A 25,565-nucleotide genomic window follows, 5' to 3' on the forward strand; every position below is an offset into this window, starting at 1 on the left:
TGGTCGTGTGTTTCAACCATGTGAAGGCCACGGCCTTAGCACACGGGCGTGTGACTTGACCGTGTGTCCCTATTTTGCTGATGACGTTATAAACAGAGAGTTACACGGGCTGAGGACACGGGCGTGTGTGACCACATGGCCTACCCACATGGGCGTGTAACTCCCCAAAATAAGAAAATTTTCTAAGTGTTGTAAAAGTTCTGAAAGTTCTTAGTTTAGTCTCAAACCACACCCAATATATGTTTTGGGCTTCGAGGGCCCATATAAGGGTCGACATGTAACAGTCCAGTTTTAGCTAAATTAGAACAATGGTTTTGGAACCACAAATCCAAATTTAGAAAATTTTTTAAAGTTATTTCTGATGTTTGCAGCATGTGATTATATATATGTGAAAGTTTCGTGAAATAATTATAGTGTTTGAGTGCTCAATTTGAGAAAAAGGACTAAATCGCATAAAACGCAAAAGTTACATTCTATATGATAAAGGTGTCTATTTGCTATGGCTTATTAAATGTGAAGTCCTTATGTTGTAATTATACCATTGATAAGGTGGACATAAATAGCCTAATGTTTGTTGATTAAATGGTTTAATAACCAAGGGTAAAAATGTAAACTATGTATTAATGTATTATTAATAAAAAATACGTAAAAATATGGTTTCATTCATCTTTCTTCAACTGAATAACAAAATAAGAAGCCATTGAAGTTTTCTAACATTCGGCCATTGCATTATTAAATAGGTAAGTCTATTTTGCTCGGTTTTTGATGATTTTTACGTTTTTGTGATCGCTGCTTTGAGTACTAGCTAGCCCGTGCCTTAATTTTTGAAAGTGTTGATGATTTTGAAAGTTTCCATTGATGAATATTTGAGTTCTTGAATGTTTGATGATAGAAAATGAGTATTTGTTGATAGATTATCATGTTTTGTAAAATGATTTTTAGTGAAATTGCCATTTAAGGGCTAAATTGTGAAAAGTGTAAATTGAGGGGTTGGAATGTGAAATAGATGAAAACTATGGACTATTAAGTGCACTATGGTAATTCGGCCAAGCATGGGTTAAATTGAATTTTTTGAATTTCGTGTATTTATGAAATAGGGACTAAATTGAATAAATGTGAAGGTTCAGCGGCTAAAGTGCAAAAATGCCCAAATGTATTTTTTGGATGAAATTGAATGAATAGGTGATTAAATGAGTTAATTTTGAATACATATAGATCAAGAAAAGAGGAACTTGGGCTTAGATCGAGGCAAGAACAAAGTACTAGATTAATCGGCTAGTTTCGTTGTTTCTACGACCGAGGTAAGTTCGTAGGTGTTAATTTCATTATAAATGAATGTTATATGCTTTGATATTGCATAAAACGTGTTTATGAGATTGTAGATAATGTTTGAATTGTGAATACGACTATATGGAAGTGTTCAACAATGAAATTGACAAGCAAAACTTCCCGGTTAAACCTTAAGTATAGTGATGATGATAATGTAATGTCATTAAGTTAATGCATTAGCTTCGGGCCATGATAATGGAACTTCGGGTGCAAATAATACCTTGATTTGGCTACGGGACATGATATAGGTATTTTGAGAGGAGTTACCTTGATTTGGCTATGGGCCATGGTATAGGTACTCCGGAATAAGTTACCTTGATTTGGCTACGGGCCATGGTATAGGTACTTATTGATTGTGATTCGTGAGTATCTCCCTAATGGTTCAATGGATAAATAAATGCTGTGGTTGACAAAGAGGTTAGTACGAGGTGATACGGGTATGTACGGAACCTATTCAAGTACTATATAAAGAAAGTTTAATGAAATGGTATTTAATCATGTTTGAGACATGAATAAGGTTTGTATTAATGTAATGTTGATTTGGTAATGTGCAAATGGTTGAATTATACTATTTGGTGAATTGAACTGCTAAACTACGAACTTACTAAGCTATGAGGCTTACTATGTTATTTGTCTATGTTTTATAGATAATCAAAGCTAGCTCGGACTCGGAGATCGTCGGGAAATGTTGTCACATTATCGATCATTTGTCGGTATTTTTGAAGCTTGTATATATGGTATATGGCATGTATAGGTTAGAGTCGTTTTGGTATGTTTTGAACTATGATGTTAGCCATGTGATTTGACTTGTTAATGATGTAAATGTTGGTATGTTTTTAGCCATGTAAGTTGGCTTAAGTTATGTGCTTGTTAAGTGATATATGTGATGTATATAATGCCTTATATGTTGGCTTGTTTTGGTATGTTTGCCATAGTTGTGGATATAGTTAAATGGATGTTGATTTAGTTAGTTATCAATGTTTAAGGAATGGTAAATTTTGATGGTTTTGGTATATGAATTTGGTATATTGGTATATGGAATTTTGTAGTTGAATTGGTTGATGATACATATATAGCTTGATATGTAATTGATTTGGTATGTTTTTGGTTGCGTAAAAATATATTGAAAATGGTGCTATTTTGGTTGATTTGTATGCTTTTGGAAAGGGTGGCAAATTGGCTTTACAAATGACCTATTTTTGTCCAGGGCATGTGTCTTAACCGTGTGCAACACACGGTCATGTTACACGACCGAGTGTCCCCTGGGGTAGCCTTATGAATTAAGTCAGTATACCTTACAGGTTTGACACGGCCTGGACACACGGGCGTGTCTACTGGCCGTGTTTGTCACACGGACTCACACATGAGCGTTTGACATAAGTCAGCATACCCTCCTAAATGGCACATAGCCTAGCACACGGACGTGTGTGGCCATTTCAAAGGGTACACTGGCTAGACACACGGGCGTGTGGCCGGCCGTGTAACCCAAGTTAGTAACCTTCCTAGTTTTCCCACGGCCATGTCACACGGGCATGTCTTCAGTCGTGTGGTACATGAACACCCCAAACCCAGCCTAGACATTATGCCCGAATCTGGCGTGTCACATTGAAGTGTTTTTCTAAAACCATGTTTTCATCAAAAACCCTTCTTATTTAAAACGTAGTACATTGTAAACTTATTAATATTATTCCCGAAATTCTTTTTAGGCTGTGGCAACAAATTTTAAAAGTAACTGATTTACGAAAACGTGATGTTTAAAAGTTAAGTTGCGAAAACGTAGTGTTTTAAAAAACATTATTGTTTTGGAAAACCGTGATCTACTTCTAGCAAATATCAAACATAGTAAATAAAATCCCAAAGTTTAAAATAAAAACTAGAGAGGCCTTATTACAAACCAAACCGAATTTAAAGTACTGAGAAGAAAATAAACGTAGTAGATAACAAAAGCAGCTGTGTCGCCATCTCCGAGTCCCTCGTAGCACCAATCCTTCTAATGCTGGGGGTTACCTGTATAGTTAATAAACGGGGTGAGTTTATGAAAACTCAGTGTGTAATCCCCTCCTAAATTAAAATTGTAACAGCCCGATTTTGGGCCGAATCGGAACAGTGGTTTCGGGACCACTATTCCGAGGCCAGAGAAAATTATTTTAGTATTATTTTATGTGTTATAATATGATTTTATAAGTGCATGTTAATTTTGGTATATTAATTTTAGCGATTTCTAGTCCAATTTTGAAAAAAGGACTAAATCGCGTAAAAAGTAAAAGTTGTGTTTTAATACCTAAAGTTGTTAAATTGCCTTGTATCTTAAATTGGGGGTCTTTAAAGTGAAATTAGGCCATTGAAAGTGTGATGGCCGGCCATGGGAGACAAAATAGTTGAAAAGTCAAAATTAGACAAAATAGTTTTATTATTAACAAATAAAAAAGAAAAAGAAAAAGCTATCATTTTTCTCTTCCCCTTCACCGAAATATGCAGCAAAGAAAGGGTTTTGAAGCTGGAAAATTTCAGCAACATATTTCCCTTGCTTGTAAGTGATTTTAATGTCTTTGCTTGATGATTTTTGTATTTTTGGAACCCCTAAAGCATAAGCTTTCATAAGAGGGGATTATTTTGCAAAATGATGAAGAGTCTAGGGTTTTATCATGAGAGTAAATGTGTTGTTTGCTGTGTTTTTATGGAAGATTATGAGTCCTAGTTGTCTAATAAACAACTTTTGTGAAATAAATTGCATTAAAATACCTTAAAAAGGGGTAAATTGCTAAGTTGAAAAATGAGTTGTAAATGTGTAAAATAGTTGAAATTATGAGTTGCTATAGTTATGAAAATGGTTCATCTAGACTCAAGGAGTAAAGAAATGTGATAAAAATTAATTTACGAGCATTGGGGTAAAAGTGCAAATATGCAAAAGTTTAGGGGTCAAAATGAAAATTTGTAAAAATATGATTTTAGACCCATATGAATATTGTGACTGATTGGTAGGCTAAATGTGATGTTATAGATGATGAAAATTGAGATTTGGACCTAGAATGGAAAGAAATCGATTTATGGACGAGTATGTCTTTTCATCTTTGTGGTATCGAGGTAAGTTCATGTGTAATGTCTTTTCATCTTTGTGGTATCGAGGTAAGTTCATGTGTAAATAATGTAGCATAATTGTTATTTTTAAGTTATTGATGTTAAATATATGATATGCTAATTTTTATCATGAAATATATGCTTTGTGGTTATTTTCGAATAAAATGCAAGTTATGTGTATTATCTGTTAAATATAAAGTGCTACCGAGTATTGGTTTCGGTATTTTACGGAAGATGGCAAGGATATGTGTTCGAGGAAAATCCCGTTTGAACCTTAGGAATAGATTAGGATACAAGTGACATGTCACTAGGATGGTTTAGCATCCGAACTCGTTGAGTTGAGTCCGAGTTCACTTATGGATGCGAATGTTCGAACTCGTTGAGTTGAGTCTGAGTTCGTGAGATGTAACTAGGCATCCGAGCTCGTTGAGTTGAGTCTGAGTTCACTTATGGATGTGAACGCTCGAGCTCGTTGAGTTGAGTCCGAGTTCACTTATGGGCGGGTTACATGGTAACTTGGCTACATATGTGGCACTTATGTGCAAACTTTCCATGTATTCGAATTATATTCCGATGTGTTCAACGGGTAAAATTCTACTCAAATGGAGGAATACTCGAGATGAAAGGGACGTATTGGTAAATGTTGTGAAATGGATACTTTGAACAGGTATGTACTTAACCCTCGGGTTGAAAACTCGACATAACAACAATATGGTAAGATGGTAAATGAAAATGTGATATGAATGTCTCGGTGATGATTATACAAACGATGCTGTATTAATTTTGTGAACAATGATCATGAATGAGTAATTTAGCCTTGACAGATTTGAGTTACTGCAGTAGTGTGACTTTGAAAATACACTAAAAATAGTGGAAAATGCGTTAGAGGCAGAATAAAATATGGGATTAAAGCTCAATGAGTCTATTTTCACATGAAAGAAACAGGAGAAGAAAAAGAATTCCATATTGTGTGATATTTGAATTCTTGTGAAACAAGGTCTGAATGAATTCGAGATCCCCTATTCTAACTTTATAAATTCACCAAAAATTGTACAAAAATTATTAAGAGTTATGCCTTACATGCATAGATTCCTTATTAGGTTTATTTTTATGGGAAATAAACGGCATGGTCGTTGGAATTTTTTACAGGGAGAAATTCGGTTTGTAGTGCACAGGGGTCAGAGTGGTCATACCCTGAAACAGGGGAGACTTTAACTAATAAAATGTACTATTTGGCTTAACCAAAAATTCTTGAAATTTTATGGAAGAAGCGAAAATAAGTCTAGTTTCAGGGAAAATTAACGGAACTTAATTCGTAGTTTCGTAGCTCCAGATATAAATAATTTAGTGACTGTTGCTCAGGAAGACAGCTTGTAGTGAACTTGAGAATATGTTGTAAACATTGATAAAACAAGTTAATGAGTTGCTTATTGTTTTCATATGAACTTACTAAGCGAAAGCTTACCCCCCTTCTTTCCCATGTTTTTTACAGTTTCCAGGTTAGCTTGGGTTGGAGGCTGTCAGAGATATTATCACCCTATCGAGTTAACGTTATCGGAGTAAGTAAACTCAAGTGATTCGAGTCTATGGCATGTATAGGGTTTTAATGTGAGTATGTAATATTATGATTTAGCCAAAGGCATTGGCTTGTTATTAAGGTAGTATTAGTTATGTAAATTGGCCTATGTCGGCTAATATCGTTATGGGCCCATATGATTATTCTTATGCATTTATGTTATTATTTCTTGTGATGTGGCTTACAACATGTATGCCTAGAGATTGAATTGAGATTCATTGATGAGCTAGTAACTAATGCAGGATTAAGTGATTGGTAAATAGTTAATAATGCTTCATGAATGGTTTGTGATGTAATGATAGTTATGTCTAGTATGTGGTAATGATATAGGCAAATTCTATAATATTTATTGCATAAGAAAATAACTTGAGCATAACATGTTTGTAGATGTTTAAGAGCTCATTTATGTCACGTTGTATGTTATTGGATAAGTATGTATCTATGCATATGGTGTGAGAGTGATAAAAGGCTTAATAATTAGCCTATTTCTGGCCACACGGCCTGAGCACATGGGCGTGTGAAGCCTTAACGCAAGAGATTTTTTTAAGTTTTTCATGAGTTCTCGGTTGGGTCCCGAACCACTCCAGATGTATGTTTTGGGCCTCATAAGCCCGTATATGGGACAGATTGTATGTGAAAAGAAAAGTTTTTAACTATTTGAGATTTCATGGCCCTGTTTAGTATGAAAGTGTTAGTAAAAGTCAGGTAGCACCTCGAACCCCGTCCCGGCGTCGGATGCGGGCGAGGGGTGTTACAAAAATAGTTAGTAAACAGACAGAATTCAGAATCAGTCTAGGCCGGAGTCCATTACAGTAACAGAATAATGTGTGTGGGCCTAAGCCTAGTACAATTTCACTTGGGTCTCAGCCCTCATCAGAATCAATTGCTTAGCCCATTCTTAATACCAATAACAGTTCCATATGTATAATGTGTGATGCATGCTAACCCATCCCATCCAACCCTGCACTTGCCTCCGTCCAACCCTGCACTACCTGCGGGGAATAAATCTCCCACGCCATCCCTACACTTCCAATGTTAGCACCGGTTGCGGCACTAACCAAAATCGCAGCAAAGTTGCCTGTAAATAGAATGGCCAAGAGCCATAAACAGAATGGTTATAAACCATAATCAAGATGGCACAGAGCTATAATCAGGATGGCACAGAGCCATAATCAGGACGGCACAAGGCTATCGGTAACTGTAATAAGTGTGGCACATAGCCATCAGCGACGATAATATAATCGGCACATAGCCACGGGTAAATATGATCGACACAAAGTCATCAATAAATATGATAGGCACATAGCCACAGGTAAATATGATTGGCACAAAGCCATAATCAAGATGGCACAGAGCCATTTTTAGGTTGGCATAAACAGAATGGTTATAAACCATAATCAGGATGGCACAGAGTCATAATCAGGATGGCACAAGGCTATCGGTAACTGTAATAAGTTTGACACATAGCCATCAGCGACGATAATATAATCAGCACATAGCCACGGGTAAATATGATCGACACAAAGTCATCAATAAATATGATAGGTACATAGCCATAGGTAAATATGATTGGCACAAAGCCATAATCAAGATGGCACAGAGCCATTTTTAGGTTGGCATAGAGCTATAATCAGATTACACGGCTTTAAAATGTCCTTCGATCCACAGTCGTCTCGTGCGACCCGTGCGACCTTAGCAGATCAATACTAGATCCACAGTTGTCTCGTATGACCCGTGCGACCCTATCAGAACTTTCTCCGTATCAATGTCTCAACCCCATGCAATATGTCGTGTATGTCATGTCCAATCAACACACTTGTATGCAAAATGGCCATGCTCAGTAATAGTCATTTAAACATATATTAAAAGGATAACAGTTATACGACTACAGTCAAGTCAGTTAAAACACAGTCATACGATCACAGTTAAATCAGTCAAATTCACAGTCTAAGTCAATTATCTACCCATAAAGGCAAAATCGTCATTTTTCCCTATAGGGGTATTTCGGTAATTTTACACTATAAGGGTATTTTGATAATTGTACACTATAAGGGTATTTCAGTAATTGTACACTATAAGGGTATTTGGGTAATTTTATAAATTGGGAGTATTTCGATAATTTTACAAACTGAGGGTATTTCGGTAATTTTATAAATAGGGTCTTAATGACCCAACAAAAGGTCCACCGTCGCCTCGAGCGACTTAAATAACCAAAATAGACATAACAGTGTAAACGAGCCTACAACCCATTACTCGGCCCTAGTGGGCCTACACACTCGTGTGGCCCATTCAGCCCAAAATCAGATGCGGTTATGTGTACACCATAGCCCAGTTCCTTATTAGTCACTTACCGCAGATTTCATCCGTGTGGGGCTCACGAGCCCATTGGGTCCACACGGCTCAATTTAGGCGCAACAAGGTCCAGAACTACCTAAGTCATGTGCGCGACATGATAAGTCTATCTACATCCTACTTAAAAGTGAAGTTTACCCATGCAGGCCCACAGGCCCATTGGTCCCATACGGCCTATTCCGGCCCAAGCCTATGAGATCACTCATGGTGGCCTTCCTCGTTGTACGCCATGTTTCGTGGGCTCAGTTAATCACATGAGCGTTCGTAGGGTCATGTGGCCCAAAAGCCCAATGCTTCGACTTTTCAACTTTTCGGCATTCCGGCATTTCGGCATTTGCCGCTACAGCTAACACCGTGTGAAAAACATACACACTCTATCGACTTTTGACCGATTAGCAATTACGATACTAATACACACATTTCTACGGCTTTTACACCTAATACCATTTACAAGGTACGGAAACACACCTGATTGCAAGCTTTCGCGAAAACTCTTGAGCATCCAAACCTATAATCCATCATAACACACAACAATTATCTAAAGAGTTAAAACAACCCCTTCCTAATAATACATATCCACAGAGAAATTGCCACTTGCCTTGGTCGATTGACAGAAAATCACCCACCTATACCGTTGTCCAAAAACTAATCACTCGACCTCAGAGATATCATCCCTTACCCAAAAGAATAACTTGAGCAAGATAACGAGAATACTTACTGAATCGCGAGGTTAACTAGGGAGAAGGGACAATCGGCTTAGTACCACTCGTCTTTAGCCATTGAACGGTAATAAAAAACAAGGTTAAGCACAGAATTACCAACAAGGAGAAGAAGATTTACAAAGAATCAATCCTCACCACTTGACCACAGAATATTCACACAAGTCTAAAATCAGAGTAGAGAGGGAGGGTGCTGATGTTCGGCCAAAGCAAAACCAAAATCAACACTGAAGCGAAAAGAAAAATAGGGAGAGAGAGAGATTGGTTCGGTCAAATTGAGAATAGAAAAGGGGAGGAGATGTATACGACTAGAGTTTGAGAATAGAAACAAGAAGAGAAGAAAAGGATCAAGAAGAGGAGAAGAAAGGGAGAATCAGCATAAGCAGCAACTGTTTGAGAAATAGCAGAGAAGAGAGGTATCGTTCGGTTTTGGTACAACAAAGAAATTAAGAAAACAAATGCCCAATCGATTAACTGAGAAAAAGGCAGAAACGAAACTAAAACAAGAGACTTCTAAATCCCTTTAGTAAAAAATTGGCTCCTCAAAAGTGCCTAAAACCAAAATGGCAAGAAAAGATTCGGCAATTACCAACATCGACACTCCAAAACTGAAAAAAATGAACCCAACTCTCCTTAGCCGAAATTCTTGAGTAACCAAGTCCTCATTCGTCTAAAATACCTCATTATTCAAATCCTTCTTTGATTTTCTTCCAACCTCCGAGATTATCTCCCCCAAATCCCTCCTCAAATTTCTCCAAGACCAATTCAAACTCTCCTCATCAGTGTTTGATTCAAACTCCACTACTTGCTCAGCAAAGGAGTAAAATAAATGCTCTTTTGAGTAGGGAGTGACTCGAACTCAGGATCCTCCTACAACCACTGTACCGCAAGCTCATCTTACATCATATTTCCACCCCAAATATTTATAAAGCCTTCATGCAAAGGTCTGGATTCACTTAAGAGCAAAATCAATAATTTTGCAAAAGTTAGGGCTTGAACCCAGGACTTTTCCAGCACTCCCAAACACTCCCAATTCACTTAACCATTAAAGCAAACAACCAATCCGTGTTATTCTCATGCACAACTAAATATTTATAAGCCGCCTTCTAACCAATCCCATGCTCAAGGCCCAATCCTACTAGGCCCAAATTCAGGGCGTTACAGTACAAGTCAGTATGTATGCCCTATTTTCACATGGCCTATGCCACGGGCGTGTCTGGTGGTTGTGTGAGGCACACGGCCTGTTCACACAGGTGTGTGACCTATGATTTCATGAAATTTTTTTAAATGTTCAGAAATTTTTATATGTGATCGGTTTAGTGTCGAACCACTCTTAAGCATGTTTTAATGTCTCGCAGACCTATTTAAGGAACTTTGTGTATGTGAATGAATGATATACGATATTGAATGTTTGATAAATGTTATTTTGTTCGATAATGCCTCGTAACCCTATTTTGGTGACAGATACGGGCTGGGGGTGTTACACGACATTCATGTGAATGAAATGTTTTAAATTAGACAAAAATTCATGTCTCAATTTTGTATGATTGTGTGAGTTTATGCCCGATAATGCCTCGAACCTTATTCCGGGATCGAATACGGGTAAGGGGTGTTACAGTTGTTAAACCCAAATATGTTCTGATGTTATTATGGAATATATGACTAACATGGGCAATGAGGATATGTGTTAGGCTTGAAGTCAAATTGATTGAATATGCCTTGCATAGTTACCTCAAAATAGAATAAATGGTAAGTTAAGTACCATGTCATATGAACTTACTAGGCATTTTATGCTTACTTAGTTTTATTTCCCTATTTTATAGTAAATCAAAAACTCATTGATTGGAAACTTGGTGGAGATCACTCACACTATCCATCGGCCTATATCGGTGCCAATGGTAAATCAATTATGGTTATAATAGCATATATAGGTTAAATTGGCCATATTGGCATGTAAATGTAAATGATTATTGTAATCTAGCCATTGGAATGGCTAGTGATGATTATGTTTTGGTATATGTATATATGTATTAAGTTTATTCTATGGCAGTTACATACATGTTAATGGTTGTTCAAATTATGCCTAACATATGGAATATGCTAAGGTAAGATTATAAACATGTATGCATGTAATGATATGCCATGTTGAATTATAGAGTTAGCTTAATTTGAATGCTTGAAATGGTTGGTATTTGGATGTGAGTTTAAGTGTAGGTCATTGGTGTGATTTTGGGTGCGAAATGAAGCTAGAAATGGCTTCATTTTATCCACACGGGCAGACACACAGGCGTGTGTCTAAACCGTGTGTGACATACGGCCTGGTATATGGGTGTGTGGTTAGGCCGTGTGTCCCCTGCACCTTAAAAAATTGAGAAATAGAATGCTTAGAATTGAGCACACGGGCATAGACTCAGGCATGTGTCTCATTCGTGTGTGTTACACAGCCTAGAACACGGGCGTGTGTCTTGGCTGTGTGAAACCTGCACCTAATTTCGAAGCAAATTAATTAACCACACAGCCTAGCACCCGGGCATGTGGCATGGCTGTGTGCACAAGTCAGAGAGTTACATGGGGTCAAACACGGCTTGTAGCATGGGCGTGTCCCAGTGTCACACGGGCGTGTGAGCCCTGCACCTTGGAAAATTTTTAAAATTTCGCGAAAAATTCTTAGAGTTTCTTGTTAAGCCCCAATTCGATTCTAAAGCTTATATTGGGCCCTGAAGGTCTATTTAAGGGACGTTACAAACAATTTTGGAAAGTGAATAGTAATTGTTGTAAATTATCTAAAAATGTTCTGAAATTTTTGGTAATGCTTCGTAACCCTATTTCGGTGAAAGATACAGGTTAGGGGTGTTACATTTAGTGGTATCAAAGCTACAGTTTAGTCAATTCTCGGAATGAACGTAGCATGTGTGGAGTCTAGAAATACATGCCATTATATAACCTGTGATAGTGTGATTGTAACAGCCCGATTTAGATCCTATTCGAAACGGTGGTTTCAGGATCCGAGTCAGAAAAATATTTAAAAATTATTTTCTGTGTTTATTATGTGTGAATTTATATCCGTGAAATTTTTCGTATTTTAATTTTGTTGTTTGAGTGCCGATTTAATAAAAAGGGCTTAATCGTGTAAAATAAAAATTTGATGGTTTAATGTGTAAGGGCCGAATTGAATGTGTCTTTATAATTTAAAGTATTTATAATGCAATTTTTCCATGAGAACATGATATGGACGGTTATGGCCAAGAATTATAATGGTTTTATATTTTATTATAAAGGTTATATATGTAAAATGATTGTTAAGTTAATATATTATAAAACATAAAATAAACACATGCATTAATCTTTTCCACCATGACCGAATGCTGAAAGAAAAGAGAAAGAATAAGCTTTGAAAGTTTCGGCCATTTGGTAGCATAATCAAGGTATGTAACAAGCTCGGTTTTTGATAATTTTTTCGTTTTTGAGATCGTTGCAGTGAAATGTACAAAGCTCATGCTTTATTTTTTGATTTTGATGAATATTTTGTGTTATGCCATTGATGAATAATTGAGTTTTGTGATGTTAGTTGATGAATTATGAAAGATATGTTTTGGATTAATATGTTTTGTATTGGAATTTTCGTTGAATTTGAGTAATTAGGGTCAAATTGCAAAAATAATAAATTGAGGGACTAAAATATGAAATAAATGAAATGTATGAACTTGTATGAGCATAAGGAATATCCGGCCTACGCATGGTGTACTCAAATTTTGCATGTTTTGTGTTTTGTGCAATTTGGACTAAATTGTAAAAAGTGTGAAATGTCTGGGGCAAAAAGGTAATTTTCCCATTTATGTGTTTTTGGACTAAATTGAATGAAATTATGTTTGAATGAGTTTAATTTGAATATGTTTAGATCAAGAACCAAAGAAATCGAATTTGGATCGGGGGAAAACCAAAGTTGTCGAATAATCGTCCCATTCTGATTAAGTTTTTAAGCAAATAAATGCTGTTAGTTTTGAATATATGTGAATTTAAAATGCTGAATTGAATTTTATGAGCATATATATATGATGGCCGAATGGTTATATACTTGGGAACAATGAGTACAAATTCGATCCGGTTGAGATACGACGTTCGAAAGCCTCGTACGAACCTTAGGAATAGCTAGGATACATATGTCATGACAAAGGATTTCTAATATGTGTTTTCGTGTAAGACCATGTCTAGGAAGTTGGCATTGATATGTGTTCTCATGTAAGACCCTGTCTGGGACAGTGGCATCGATAGGTGATTACATGTAAGACCGCATCTTACCGTTAGCTGAATTCATATATAGTAACAGTTACCAGTCAAGTACAAAATTTTATTGTACGAGACTTTATATGGTTATAATGTAAAACTTCGGTGTTTTGGACTGAGCTCAGTGGGAAAAGATACATGTAGTTGGTTTGATTCATTGATACCAAAGAAAGGTGAAAGTGATCTGAGACAGTATAAAAACAGTATTTGATCGTTAGAAATCTGATGTGAATCTAAGATGAAAAGAAATAGAGTTTTAGATTGGTGACATAATATTTTTGAAAGTTTCGACATGGAAGAAAGTTCTCCAATTAGGTCGTAAAGGCAAAATTAAGCTTGTGGTTTATCGGGTTATATAAGATTATTGAAAAGAATTGGGCCTGTTGCGTATTGATTGGTAATATTATCAAAGCTCTATAGAATTTACAATGTTCTTATGTGTAGATTTGTTATGACAGTATCTATCAGACCCATCATTTGTTATTACTTTGATAAATGTTAAATTCAGCCTGACACGACTTACAGTGAGAGATTGATTGAAATTATGACACTTGAAGAGAAAAACTGAGAAATAAGAAGGTAGCATTAGTAAAAGTTCTTTGAAAATGACATGATATAGAATGAGCTACCTAGGAACTGGAGGAAACTAGGAGAACATAAAGTCAGAATCTCCTTATTAGTAAAATTTTCGACGACGAAAATTTCTTAAGGGGGAGAGTTGTAACAGCCCATTTTTGGTGAAGTCGGAATAGTGGTTTCGAGACCACAAATTCGAGCTAAAAATAAAATTAATTTTTATTTTATTACATGGTCCGTATTATGTTAGAAATGTCATGTGAAAATTCTAATAAGAAAATTTTACCGATTATGTGCTTAATTACGGGAAGGATCAAATCGCATAAAATGCAAAAGTTGAATTCTAATAGCTAGAAGGATTAAATAGCTATGGAATTCAAAACTTGAGGTCCTTATATGGTAATTAGACCATTAATAGAAATTTAGTAGATATTTTTGGATGATTCATCCATGGAAAATTAGAAAAAAGCTAAGGACTAAATTGAAAATCAAAATTATTAGAGATTATAATTTAATTAAATAGAAATAAAAATCATTTTTATCATCTTCTGTGTCACTCCCACTAGCAATGCTGTCATACCCATAGTACATGAATTTTATGCCTCCGTCGAAGGTAAAATAATTAGGGGCAGGTATGGTGAAGTCATAAATGAGGTAATAGTGCGAGTAGAGGAAGTCTCAATAACCCCTAGTGATATTTGTGAGTTTTATAACATACCGTATTATGAAAAAGACTTTATTGATGGAGTAGACTTATATAAATTGAAAAAGATTGATAAGGAAGGTGTTATAAAATATTTGACTTAGAGTAGGGGTAGTTGGAAGTATATGCTAGATACAAGGCTACCAACAAATTTCAATCAAGCAATTATGTTTCCTGTTGCCAAGATATAGATGCAATTCATTGGCACTAGAATTGCATCCGCATTAAATGTTTCTAATGTTAATGTCTTTCGAGCTATTTTGCTAGATGGTATTTTGCAGCATAAACAGATTAGTGTTGTAACATCTCTAACCTGTCTCCATCACTCGATTAGGGTTATGGAGCAATACCGAGCAATCAGAAACATGAAACACCATAATATTTATATAAGATAAATTCATATCACAAACCATACAATCATATGTGTTTCATCCCTAAATTGAGTCTTCGAGGCCTTAAAAATAGCTTTGAAGCAATTCGGGACCAATTTGTAAAAAATCAGAAAGTTTAAGAAAAAGTTGCAAAATTTGAAAAACAAGGGTCACACAGCCGTGTGACATCACCCCAATCCGTGTAAATTTTGAACAAGAGACACACGGTCGTGTCCTAGCTAGTGTCCTCACCCATGTAACTCAATAAGTTACCCCACACTCTCATGTGCCAGGCCGTGTCGTAGGCCGTGTAACTGTAACACCCCTCACCGTATTCAATGCCGGAATAGGGTTACAGAGCATTACCGTACTCATAACACATTTATACATACTTTTATCATACATTTAACCAATTCATACAATCATCATTCAATCTCAATCAATTTGTCCCTAATATGAGCCTACGAGGCCCTAAACATACATTGGGAGTGGTTTGGGACTAAACCGATAACTTAAGAAACTATCACGAAACTTTGAAAATTTTTCTCAAAATAGGGGACACACGTCCATGTGGCCCGGTCGTGTGTCTAACATGCCACTAGATACTCCCGTGTCAAAGGCCGTGTCGACATTCGAAATGGGAGCACATTATCGTGTCCCAGCCTAACCCTGTGTAACTCTCTGACTTGGGTTACACGGCCAACACACATGCCCTTATGACTAGCTTGTGTGCCCTAAAAATGGCCATACACGCTCATGTGCTAGGTCGTGTGCTAGGCCATGCCAAACCTGTAGGGTATGCTGACTTATGCCACACGTCCAAGTCACACGCTCGTATGTGAGGCTGTGTAGAGCATACTGACTTAATTTCTAAAACCTTCCCAGGGGACACACGGCCATGTAATATGACCGTGTGTCACACACGGCTGAGACACACGCCCGTGTCTTTGCCCGTGTGGACAAAAATAGGTTATTTACCAAGCCATTTTGCCACCCAAAATTAGGCACACCTACACAACTCATATGGCACATAACATAGCATCAATAGACATATAGTTCAATTCCAAATCAAGCATGATTATACCAATTCCAACACCAACCAATACAAAACATAAATATCACATATTGCCATCTAAATTCTTACCAATCTTTGTCTTCTCAAATCATCAAAATGACCATTAACAACTATGCATTATTTGGCCTAATTTCATAAGCATATAAACCATTCATTTACCTAGAAAAACAAACATACCAAATCTAAAATTCAACCAATAGCTACTCCAACTAATAGTCTACAATCAACCCTTCCACAAGCAATATAAGCCACATCACAAAATGACATTAACACACCCATATACATACATCACCAACCAAGCCAAATAGATCAGCTTACATAGCCATATACAACATTATAAACACAACTTTAATAAACCAACACAAATGGCCAAATTCATAACAACATCAATACCAAAAAGACCAATATCCTATACATGCCATATACTAAAAATACCAAAGTTCATAAGTACCAAAAGATAGGTGGATAGTGTGAAACGATCTCTAATGATCCCCGAATCTGAGCTAGCTTTGAATACTATAAAACATAAAGAAATACACAAAGTAAGCTTTATAGCCTAGTAAGCTCGTATGAAATAAACTTAATGCATCACATAAATATAATTCAATAATTTGAATACACCAACTTATGGCTTACATTAACTAACAAACCTTTCAAATACTCAACTATGAGGTTATATATTACCTTCACAAGTTTCTTCGATTTGAAACTTATATAATCCATGTACGTACCTGCATCACTTAGTGTCAGTCTCATACTTATTCACCTCTTTCATTTACCCGTTGAACCATTCAGAATAGAGGTTAGATACTCAGGAGTCTTGCAAACCAAGTACCTATACCATGGCCCGAAGCCAAATCAAGGTAACTTATGTCTGAAATACTGATATCATGGCCCGATGCTAAATGAGCCGATATTCATGGTCCAAAGCCAAATCAGTATAACTCGCACTCGAAGTGCTAATATCATGGCCCGAAGCCAACACATGTATCCTTTAATGACATGTCACTAGTATCCTAAACTATTCCTAAGGTTTAACTGGTATTTTGAATGCCGAATTTCTATCGACTCAATGTCGAACTTATCCAAAGTCTCAATGTCCAACCCTAGCTATCGTTTCTTCATGTTAGAATCGGTTTTGGTGTTTATGAGAAGAAGTTGGACACAAATTGTCTATTTTGTTTTATTTATTTTATTATTAATAAACAAATTACAAAATTAACCTTTGATAAAACCATTTAATAACATCCATTTTGTGTCCATCATTGTCCACTCACAATTAAAATGGTCTAATTACCACTTAAGGACCTTAACTTGAAGGTTCTATAGCTATTAGACACTTTTAGCTATTAGAACTCAAGTTTTACACATTACGCGATTTAGTCATTTTTATCAAATTGACCAATGAAACGATAAAATTTCTTAACGAAATTTTCACACCAACATAATATCATACTGCAAACATTAAAATAATAATAAAATAAATATTTAGACCTCATATTTGTGGTCCCAAAACCACTGTTTTGATTTGACTAAAAACAGGCTGTTACAACTCTCCCCTTCTTAGGGATTTTCGTCCTTGAAAATCTTACCAGTAAATAGGTTAGGGTACTGTTTTCTCATAGCTTCCTCGGGCTCGCATGTAGCTTCTTCAACACCGTGTCATTGCCACAAAACTTTCACTAAAGCTATGTGTTTATTTCTTAACTCTTAAATCTCTCAAGCCAAAATTTTAATCGGTTCTTTGTTGTATGTCATATCAGGTTGAATTTCGATCCCTAATGGAGAAACTACATGTGATGGATTAGATCTATATCGGGGCAACATCGATACATGAAACACATTATGGATTTTATCTAGCTCACACTAGCCGATATGCCACTGGCCCTATTCATTCAATAATCTCATACAGCCCGATGAGTCACAGACTCAATTGGCCTTTGCAACCGAAACAAAGTATTTTCTTCCAAGGAGATACTTTCAAGAACACTTTATCACCGATCTAAAATTCAATGTCTTTTTGTTTCAAATCCGTATATGATTTCTGACGATCTAAAGCTGCGTCCAAGCAGTCGCGAATTACTTTCACTTTCTCTTCGGTTTCTCTAACCAAATCAACCTCGTAAATCTGTTTCTAATTAAGCTCAGTCCAGTACAATGGAGTTCAGCATTTGCAGCCATATAATGCTTCATACGGCACCATCTTTATGCTCGATTGAAAACTGTTATTGTATGCAAATTCAACCAGCGGTAAATATTTCTCCCAGGTCCCTTCAAACTCTAAAACACAACATCAAAGCATATCTTTAAGGATCTGATTACTCGTTCAGACTGTCCGTTAGTTTGTGGATGGAAAGTAGTACTAAAATTAAATTTCTACCCAGAGCTTCTTGTAATTTCTTCCAAAACCTTGACGTAAACCTCGGATCTCTATTCGAAATAATCAAAACTGGCACCCCATGCAATCTAACGATCTCAGCAATGTAGAATTCAACTAATCTATTGAATGAATAGTCAATAAGTATCGGGATGAAATATGCTGATTTCGTTAATCGATCAATGACAACCCAAATAGCATCTTTCTTTTTCAGAGACAAAGGAAATCCCGACACAAAATCCATCGTCACTCTATCCCATTTCCACTCTGGTATCATCACAGGCTGAAGCAAACCCGAACGCACTTGATGTTCAACTTTAACTTACTGACACACTAAACATCTCTCAACAAATTCAGAAATGTCTTGTTTCATACCTGACCACCCATACAGTTGTTTCAAATCATTGTACATTTTAGTACTTCCAGGATGAACGGATAAACAACCACTATGTGCCTCTTGCAAAATTTTCTGAATCAACTTTGGATTTTTTGGTACGCAGATTCTATCTCAAAAGATCAAACAATCATCGGATCTGATTTGGTACTCTAAATCACCAGTCGACTCGCATTGCTCTCTTTTAGCTTGCAATTCACTATCACATTTCTGAGCTTCGTAAATTTGCTAAAGAAATACTGATTTAACCTTTAACTCAGCTAAAATCGAACCATCATCAGATAATGTCAACTATGTATTCATTGCTCTTAAGTCAAACAACAATTTTTTGCTCAAAGCATCTGCGACTACATTCGATTTTCCAGGACGATAATCAATCATTAGCTCATAATCTTTCAATAACTCTATCCATCTTCGTTGCCACAAATTCAAATCTTTCTGAGTCATTAGAAACTCTTGTGATCGGTAAAGTTGTGGCATTTTTCATTGTACAAATGATGCCTCCAAATTTTTAATGCAAATACAATAGCAGCCAATTCTAAATCATGCGTCGGATAATTCTTTTCATGCGACTTTAAATATCTGGAGGCATAAGCTATAACTTTTCCTTCTTGCATCAATACACAACCCAAACCATTAAATGATGTCGTTGTAAACCACAAATTCTTTACCCGACTCAAGTTGAATCAAAACTGGTGCCTCAGTTAATAATGCTTTTAGTTGCTCGAAACTCTATTGGCATTTTTCTGACCACTCGAATTTCACATCTTTCTATAATAATCTAGTCATCGGTGGAGCAATCATCGAGAATCCTTTTATAAAACGTCGATAGTAGCCAGCTAACCCTAAAAAGCTTCTGACTTTGGATACATTTCTCGGTGGTTTCCAATAACAACTGTTGAAACCTTATTCGGATCAACTTTTATACCTTCTGCTGAAATAATGTACCCCAAAAATCTGACTTCCCAGAGCCAAAACTCATAGTTACTGAATTTAGCATACAGTTGCTTGTATTTCAAGGTTTGCAACATGATCCTCAAATGCTCGGCATGCTCAGAATCATATTGAGAATAGATCAGAATGTCGTCAATGAATACAATAATAAATCTGTCTAAATACGGTCTAAAGATCCTATTCATCGAATCCGTAAAAATGGCAGGAGCATTAGTTAGTCCAAAAGGCATAACAAGGAATTCATAATGTCTGTACCTCATTCTAAATGTAGTTTTCGGCACATCTAAGTCTTTAACTCACAACTAATAATAGCCAGATCTCAAATCAATCTTTGAAAACACTATTGCACCTTTCAACTAATTAAACAAATCGTCTATTCTCGGCAACGGATATTTATTCTTTATCGTCACCTTGTTGAGCTGACGATAATCAATACACATTCTCATTGACCCGTCTTTCTTCTTTACGAACAATAAAGGCACACCCCAGGGCAAAAAACTTGGTCGTGAAAAACCTCTATCTATCAACTCTTACAATTGAGATTTCAACTCTTTTAATTCTATCGGAGCGATTCTATAAGGAGCTATAGATATCGGTGGTGTTCCTGGTACCAGTTCAATAGCAAACTCAACCTCTCTAATCGGTGGTAATCCAGGCAACTCTTCTGGAAATACATCTGGATACTCACAAACTACTGGCATTGATTCAATTTTCGATTTAAACACTTTTGTATCTAGTATATAAGCAAGATAAGCTTCACAACCTTTTCTCACATATCTCTGAGCTTACATAGACAAAATCATAGCAAGCAATCCACTCGACTTATCTGATTCAATTAGAAGAATTTCACTATTTTGACATTTCAATTCAATGATTTTTCATCTAGAATTCACAAAGCCATAATGCAGAGTTAACCAATCCATTCCCATAATCACATTGAACTCATCACATGGCAACAGCATCAAGTCAGCCAAAAAACAGTAACCTCGAGTCATTAAAGGACATTTCTTGCATACTTTATCAACTAGAACATACTTGCCTAAGGGGTTCGATACTTTAATCACAAATTCAGTAGACTCAATAGGCGAACTCTTACTAAACACTAAATTCATACAGATATACGAATGAGTCGGTCCAGGATCAATCGATGTAATCACATTAGTGTCGTAAAGAGAGAATGTACCGATAATAACATCGTGGGATGATGCCTCTTTGTGAGCGCAAATAGTGTAGGCTCTAGCAGGTGCTCTGGCCTCAGATCTCACAGATGAGTCCTTTGTTGCTCTTTTTCCACTAGACACATTTCCAACATTCCTCGATGGTCTCCCTCTCAAAGCCGTGTTGCTCTGTCTTGCATTTTGAAATTTATCTTTCTCGAACAACTCTGGGCAATCTCGAATAAAATGATCTGGCGAACCACATTTGAAACAAGCTTTAATACTCTTATTCTAGCACTCTCTAAAATGTCTTCTCCTACATTGTTGACATTCGGGTTTGTTGTTTTTCACACTGCCAACGCTCGATACGGAAGTTGCTTGAGCTTTAGGACTCACATATTGATTTCCACAATCTCTATTCTAGTATCCCACTGGTGCATTCAATCAACTATACAAATCTCAAGATTTCTTTGATGAAGAATGATAAGGTTTATTCATCGGTCTTTTCCTCGAATCTCTAGCCTCTGAATCAGCTTTTCTCTTTTCTCGGCTAAAGTTTTCGGCTTTGCAAGCCCGATCAACTAACACAATAAATTCTTTTAAATCTAATATTCTGACCAGAAGTTTAATATCCTCGTTCAACCCGTCAACAAACCGCTTGCACATAATCTCTTCAGTAAAAACATACTCTCAAGCATATTTACTCAACTACACAAATTCTCTTTTGTACTCGGTTTCGGTCATATGGCCCTGTTTCAATTCTAAAAACTCTTTATGCTTTTGATTCAGAAACCGTTGGCTTATGTATTTCTTCCGAAACTCAGTCTAAAAGAAATCCCAGGTGACTCTCTCTTTTGGCACCACAAATACTAACGTATTCCACCACTCGTATGCGGTGTCCCTTAGGAGTGATATAACACGTTTTAAACACTTTACTGGTGTGCAAGAAAGCTCATCAAATACTCTGATAGTGTTTTCAAGCCAAAACTCGACTCTCTTAGGATCATTGTCAGCATTAGCTTTGAACTCCTCAGCCTCTTGTTTACAGATCTTATCAACTAGAAGCTTATTCAATCTTAAAAGTTAAACACCTTGAGGAGCTACAGGAACCGATTGGGGTGGAGGTTGTTGAGCAGCCAGGTTTGTTCGAATATATTGTGTGAACCATTCGTTCATCATTTGGAAGAAGGCGTCTTTAGCCTCTCCTCCTTGGCTACCCGATAAGGGGCTAGAATCAAAAGGTGTTGTCCCTTGAGTGAGAGCTAGCGCATTACTTTCAACCTCATTAGCTATAGCTCGATTGGGATCCATTCACTATATGACAACACATTTTAAAAGTCAGGAGTCATCACACTGTCATAGTTTATATATGGCATGTATAGCTAGACTCTCACATACGTTATGTTAGTCCTAGAATCAACTAAACCGTAGCTCTGATACCAATAAATGTAACACCCCTCACCCGTATTCAACGCCAGTATAGGGTTATGGAGCATTACCGGACCTACAATACATTTATACATACTTTTATCATACTTTTAACCAATTCATACAATCATCATTCAATCTTAATCAATTTGTCCCTAATACAAGCCTATGAGACCCTAAACATACATTGGGAGTGGTTTGGGACTAAGCCGATAACTTAAGAAACTATCACGAAACTTTGAAAGTTTTTCTCAAAACAGGGAACATAAGCCCGTATGGCCCTGCCGTGTGTCTCACACGGCCACCAGACACGCCCATGTCAAAGGCCATGTGGACATTCGAAATGGGAGCACATGGCCATGTCCCAGCCCATGTCCAACCCCATGTAACTCTTTGACTTGGGTCACACGGCCAACACACATGCCCTTATGACTAGCCTGTGTGCCCTAAAAATGGCCATACACGCCCGTGTGCCAGGTCGTGTGCTAGGCCATGCCAAACCTGTAGGGTATACTGACTTATGCCACACGTCCAAGTCACACGCCCATGTGTGAGGCCGTGTGGAGCATACTGCCTTGATTTCTAAAACCATCCTAGGGGGCACACGACTGTGTGTCACACACGACTGAGGCACACGCCCGTGTCTCTGCCTGTGTGGACAAAAAATAGGCTATTTACTAGGCAATTTTGCCACTCAAAATTAGGCACACCTACACAACCCATATGGCACATACATAGCATCAATAGGCATATAGTTCAATTCCAAATCAAGCATGATTATACAAATTTCAACACCAACCAATACAAAACATAAATATCACATATTGCCATCTAAATTCATACCAATCCTTGTCTTCTCAAATCATCAAAATGACCATTAACAACTATGCATTATTTGGCCTAATTTCAGAAGCATATAAACTATTCATTTACCTAGAAACACTAACATACCAAATCTCAAATTCAACCAATAGCTACTCCAACTAATAGTCCACAATCAACCCTTCCACAAGCAATATAAACCATATCACAAAATGGCATTAACACACCCATATACATACATCATCAACCAAGCCAAATAGATCAGCTTACATAGCCATATACAACATTATAAACACAAATTTTATAAACCAACACAAATGGCCAAATTCATAACAACTGTAACACCCCTTACGCGTATTCGACGCTGCGACAGGGTTCGAGGCGCTACCAGACTAAAACATAAACACTCATACAAAATCGAGCCATAAAATTTCATCCAATTTAGAATCATTTATACACAAGCATATTGTCCATTATATGAGCTTACAAGGCCCAAAACATACATTAGGGTGTGGTTCGGGACTAAACCGAGAACTTTCGGGACTTTTACAACACTTAGAAAATTTTCTTGTTTTAGAGGGTCACATGCTCGTGTAGATAAGCCATGTGGTCTTACATACACCCGTGTAGCTTGGAAGACGCCCATGTCCTCAAACCGAGTAACTCTCTGTTTATGATGTCATCAACATAATAGGGTCACACGGCCAAGTCACACGCCCGTGTGGCAAATTTAATTTTCATGAATTTTCATAAATAAGGTGCAGACTTCATACAGCCAGGGCACACGCCCATGTCCCAAGGTCGTGTCTCTTACACGGCCGAGATACACGGTCATGTCTCTGCCCGTGTATTTACTACTAGGCATTTTGTTTTGCCTAATTAGGGTACAGGGGACACAAGGCTGGATCACACACCCATGGGGTAGACTGTATGTCACACACGACCTAGACACATGCCCGTGTGTCTACCCATGTGGACAACTTTGAGGATATTTTCCAAGCCAATTGCCACCTTTATTTACTCAAACAGATACATCATTTCAAAGGCACTTATCATGGCATAAATGAGTACTTAATCATCCTCAAACAAGTCATGATTATTACAATATCATAATATCTTATACATGCACAAGACACCATACTTTATCAAGCCCAACTTACCAATTCTCATTCAAGCCATGGTTATCATCATACTAAACAAATCTCAATTTAATCATCAAGCAGTGATAGCCACAACATGACTCATCACATACACAACCACCAACCACATCACAATTTCATAGGCACATGCATGCGCCAATAAATAGGTTTACAACCCAATAACCAATATAAGCCACACCTCATGGCCATATACAAAATGAATTATAATATTATCATAAGCCATTTTTGGCTAACCAATATGACACATAACAAAATGACCAAGTCCACTATACATGCCATACTCAAAATACTTAAATTCACTATACCCAAAAGATTAGTTTGATAGTGTGAATCGAGCTTCGACATCCTTCGATCCCTAAGCTAGCTTGGCAATACTATAAGAAAGTGGGAAAGAAAAGGGAGTAAACATAAAGCTTAGTAAGTTAGCATAAATTTAATCATGCATTATTATACACATAACCTAATATAATTTACACAATGTCATCAAGTATCATAGATACATCTTAAGTCATGTCATTTACATAGCGTGCAATGAAACTCATAATCATGATTCATTCATTCACTTTTTACCGAAGTCTCATTGATTCATAATCTCACTATTTTTGAGCTTTGTGTACATACTTGTACCCTTCGAACATGATCATACCTTGTCATTTCTTTGACATAATCTTTGGATTACCCGTTGAACCACTTGGAATACTAAAGGAAACTCGGGAAATGTCATACACATAGTAAGATGCCAATTCCATATCCTAGATATGGTCTTGCATGGAATCACATATCAATGCCAATAGCCCAGATGATGTCTCATATCGAAGCATGTCCCAAACATGGTCTTACACGAAATCACATATTGATGCCAACGCCATATCCTAAATATGGTCTTACATGGGATTACATATCGAGGCCATATCCCAGATATGGTCTTACATGAAACCACACATAGCCCTAATGTCATGACATTTGTATCCTATTTATTCCTAAGGTTCAACCGGGATATCGAAGTACCAAATCTTTGTCGGATCGTCATCGAATCATCAATAACCAAATCCATAGAGACAAATATACATTTCATTCAATATCAAAGCATTAGAACATAATAACATAATGTTGAATTATTTACACACGAACTAAATATGGCTAACTATTCGATTTAGTCCACAACTTTATTCTTTCCTCGGTTTAGGTCCGAACTCCGTTTTTCTTGATC

Source organism: Gossypium hirsutum, chromosome A13, assembly GCF_007990345.1.
Source record: "Gossypium hirsutum isolate 1008001.06 chromosome A13, Gossypium_hirsutum_v2.1, whole genome shotgun sequence".
In the NCBI taxonomy this organism is placed as follows: domain Eukaryota; kingdom Viridiplantae; phylum Streptophyta; class Magnoliopsida; order Malvales; family Malvaceae; genus Gossypium; species Gossypium hirsutum.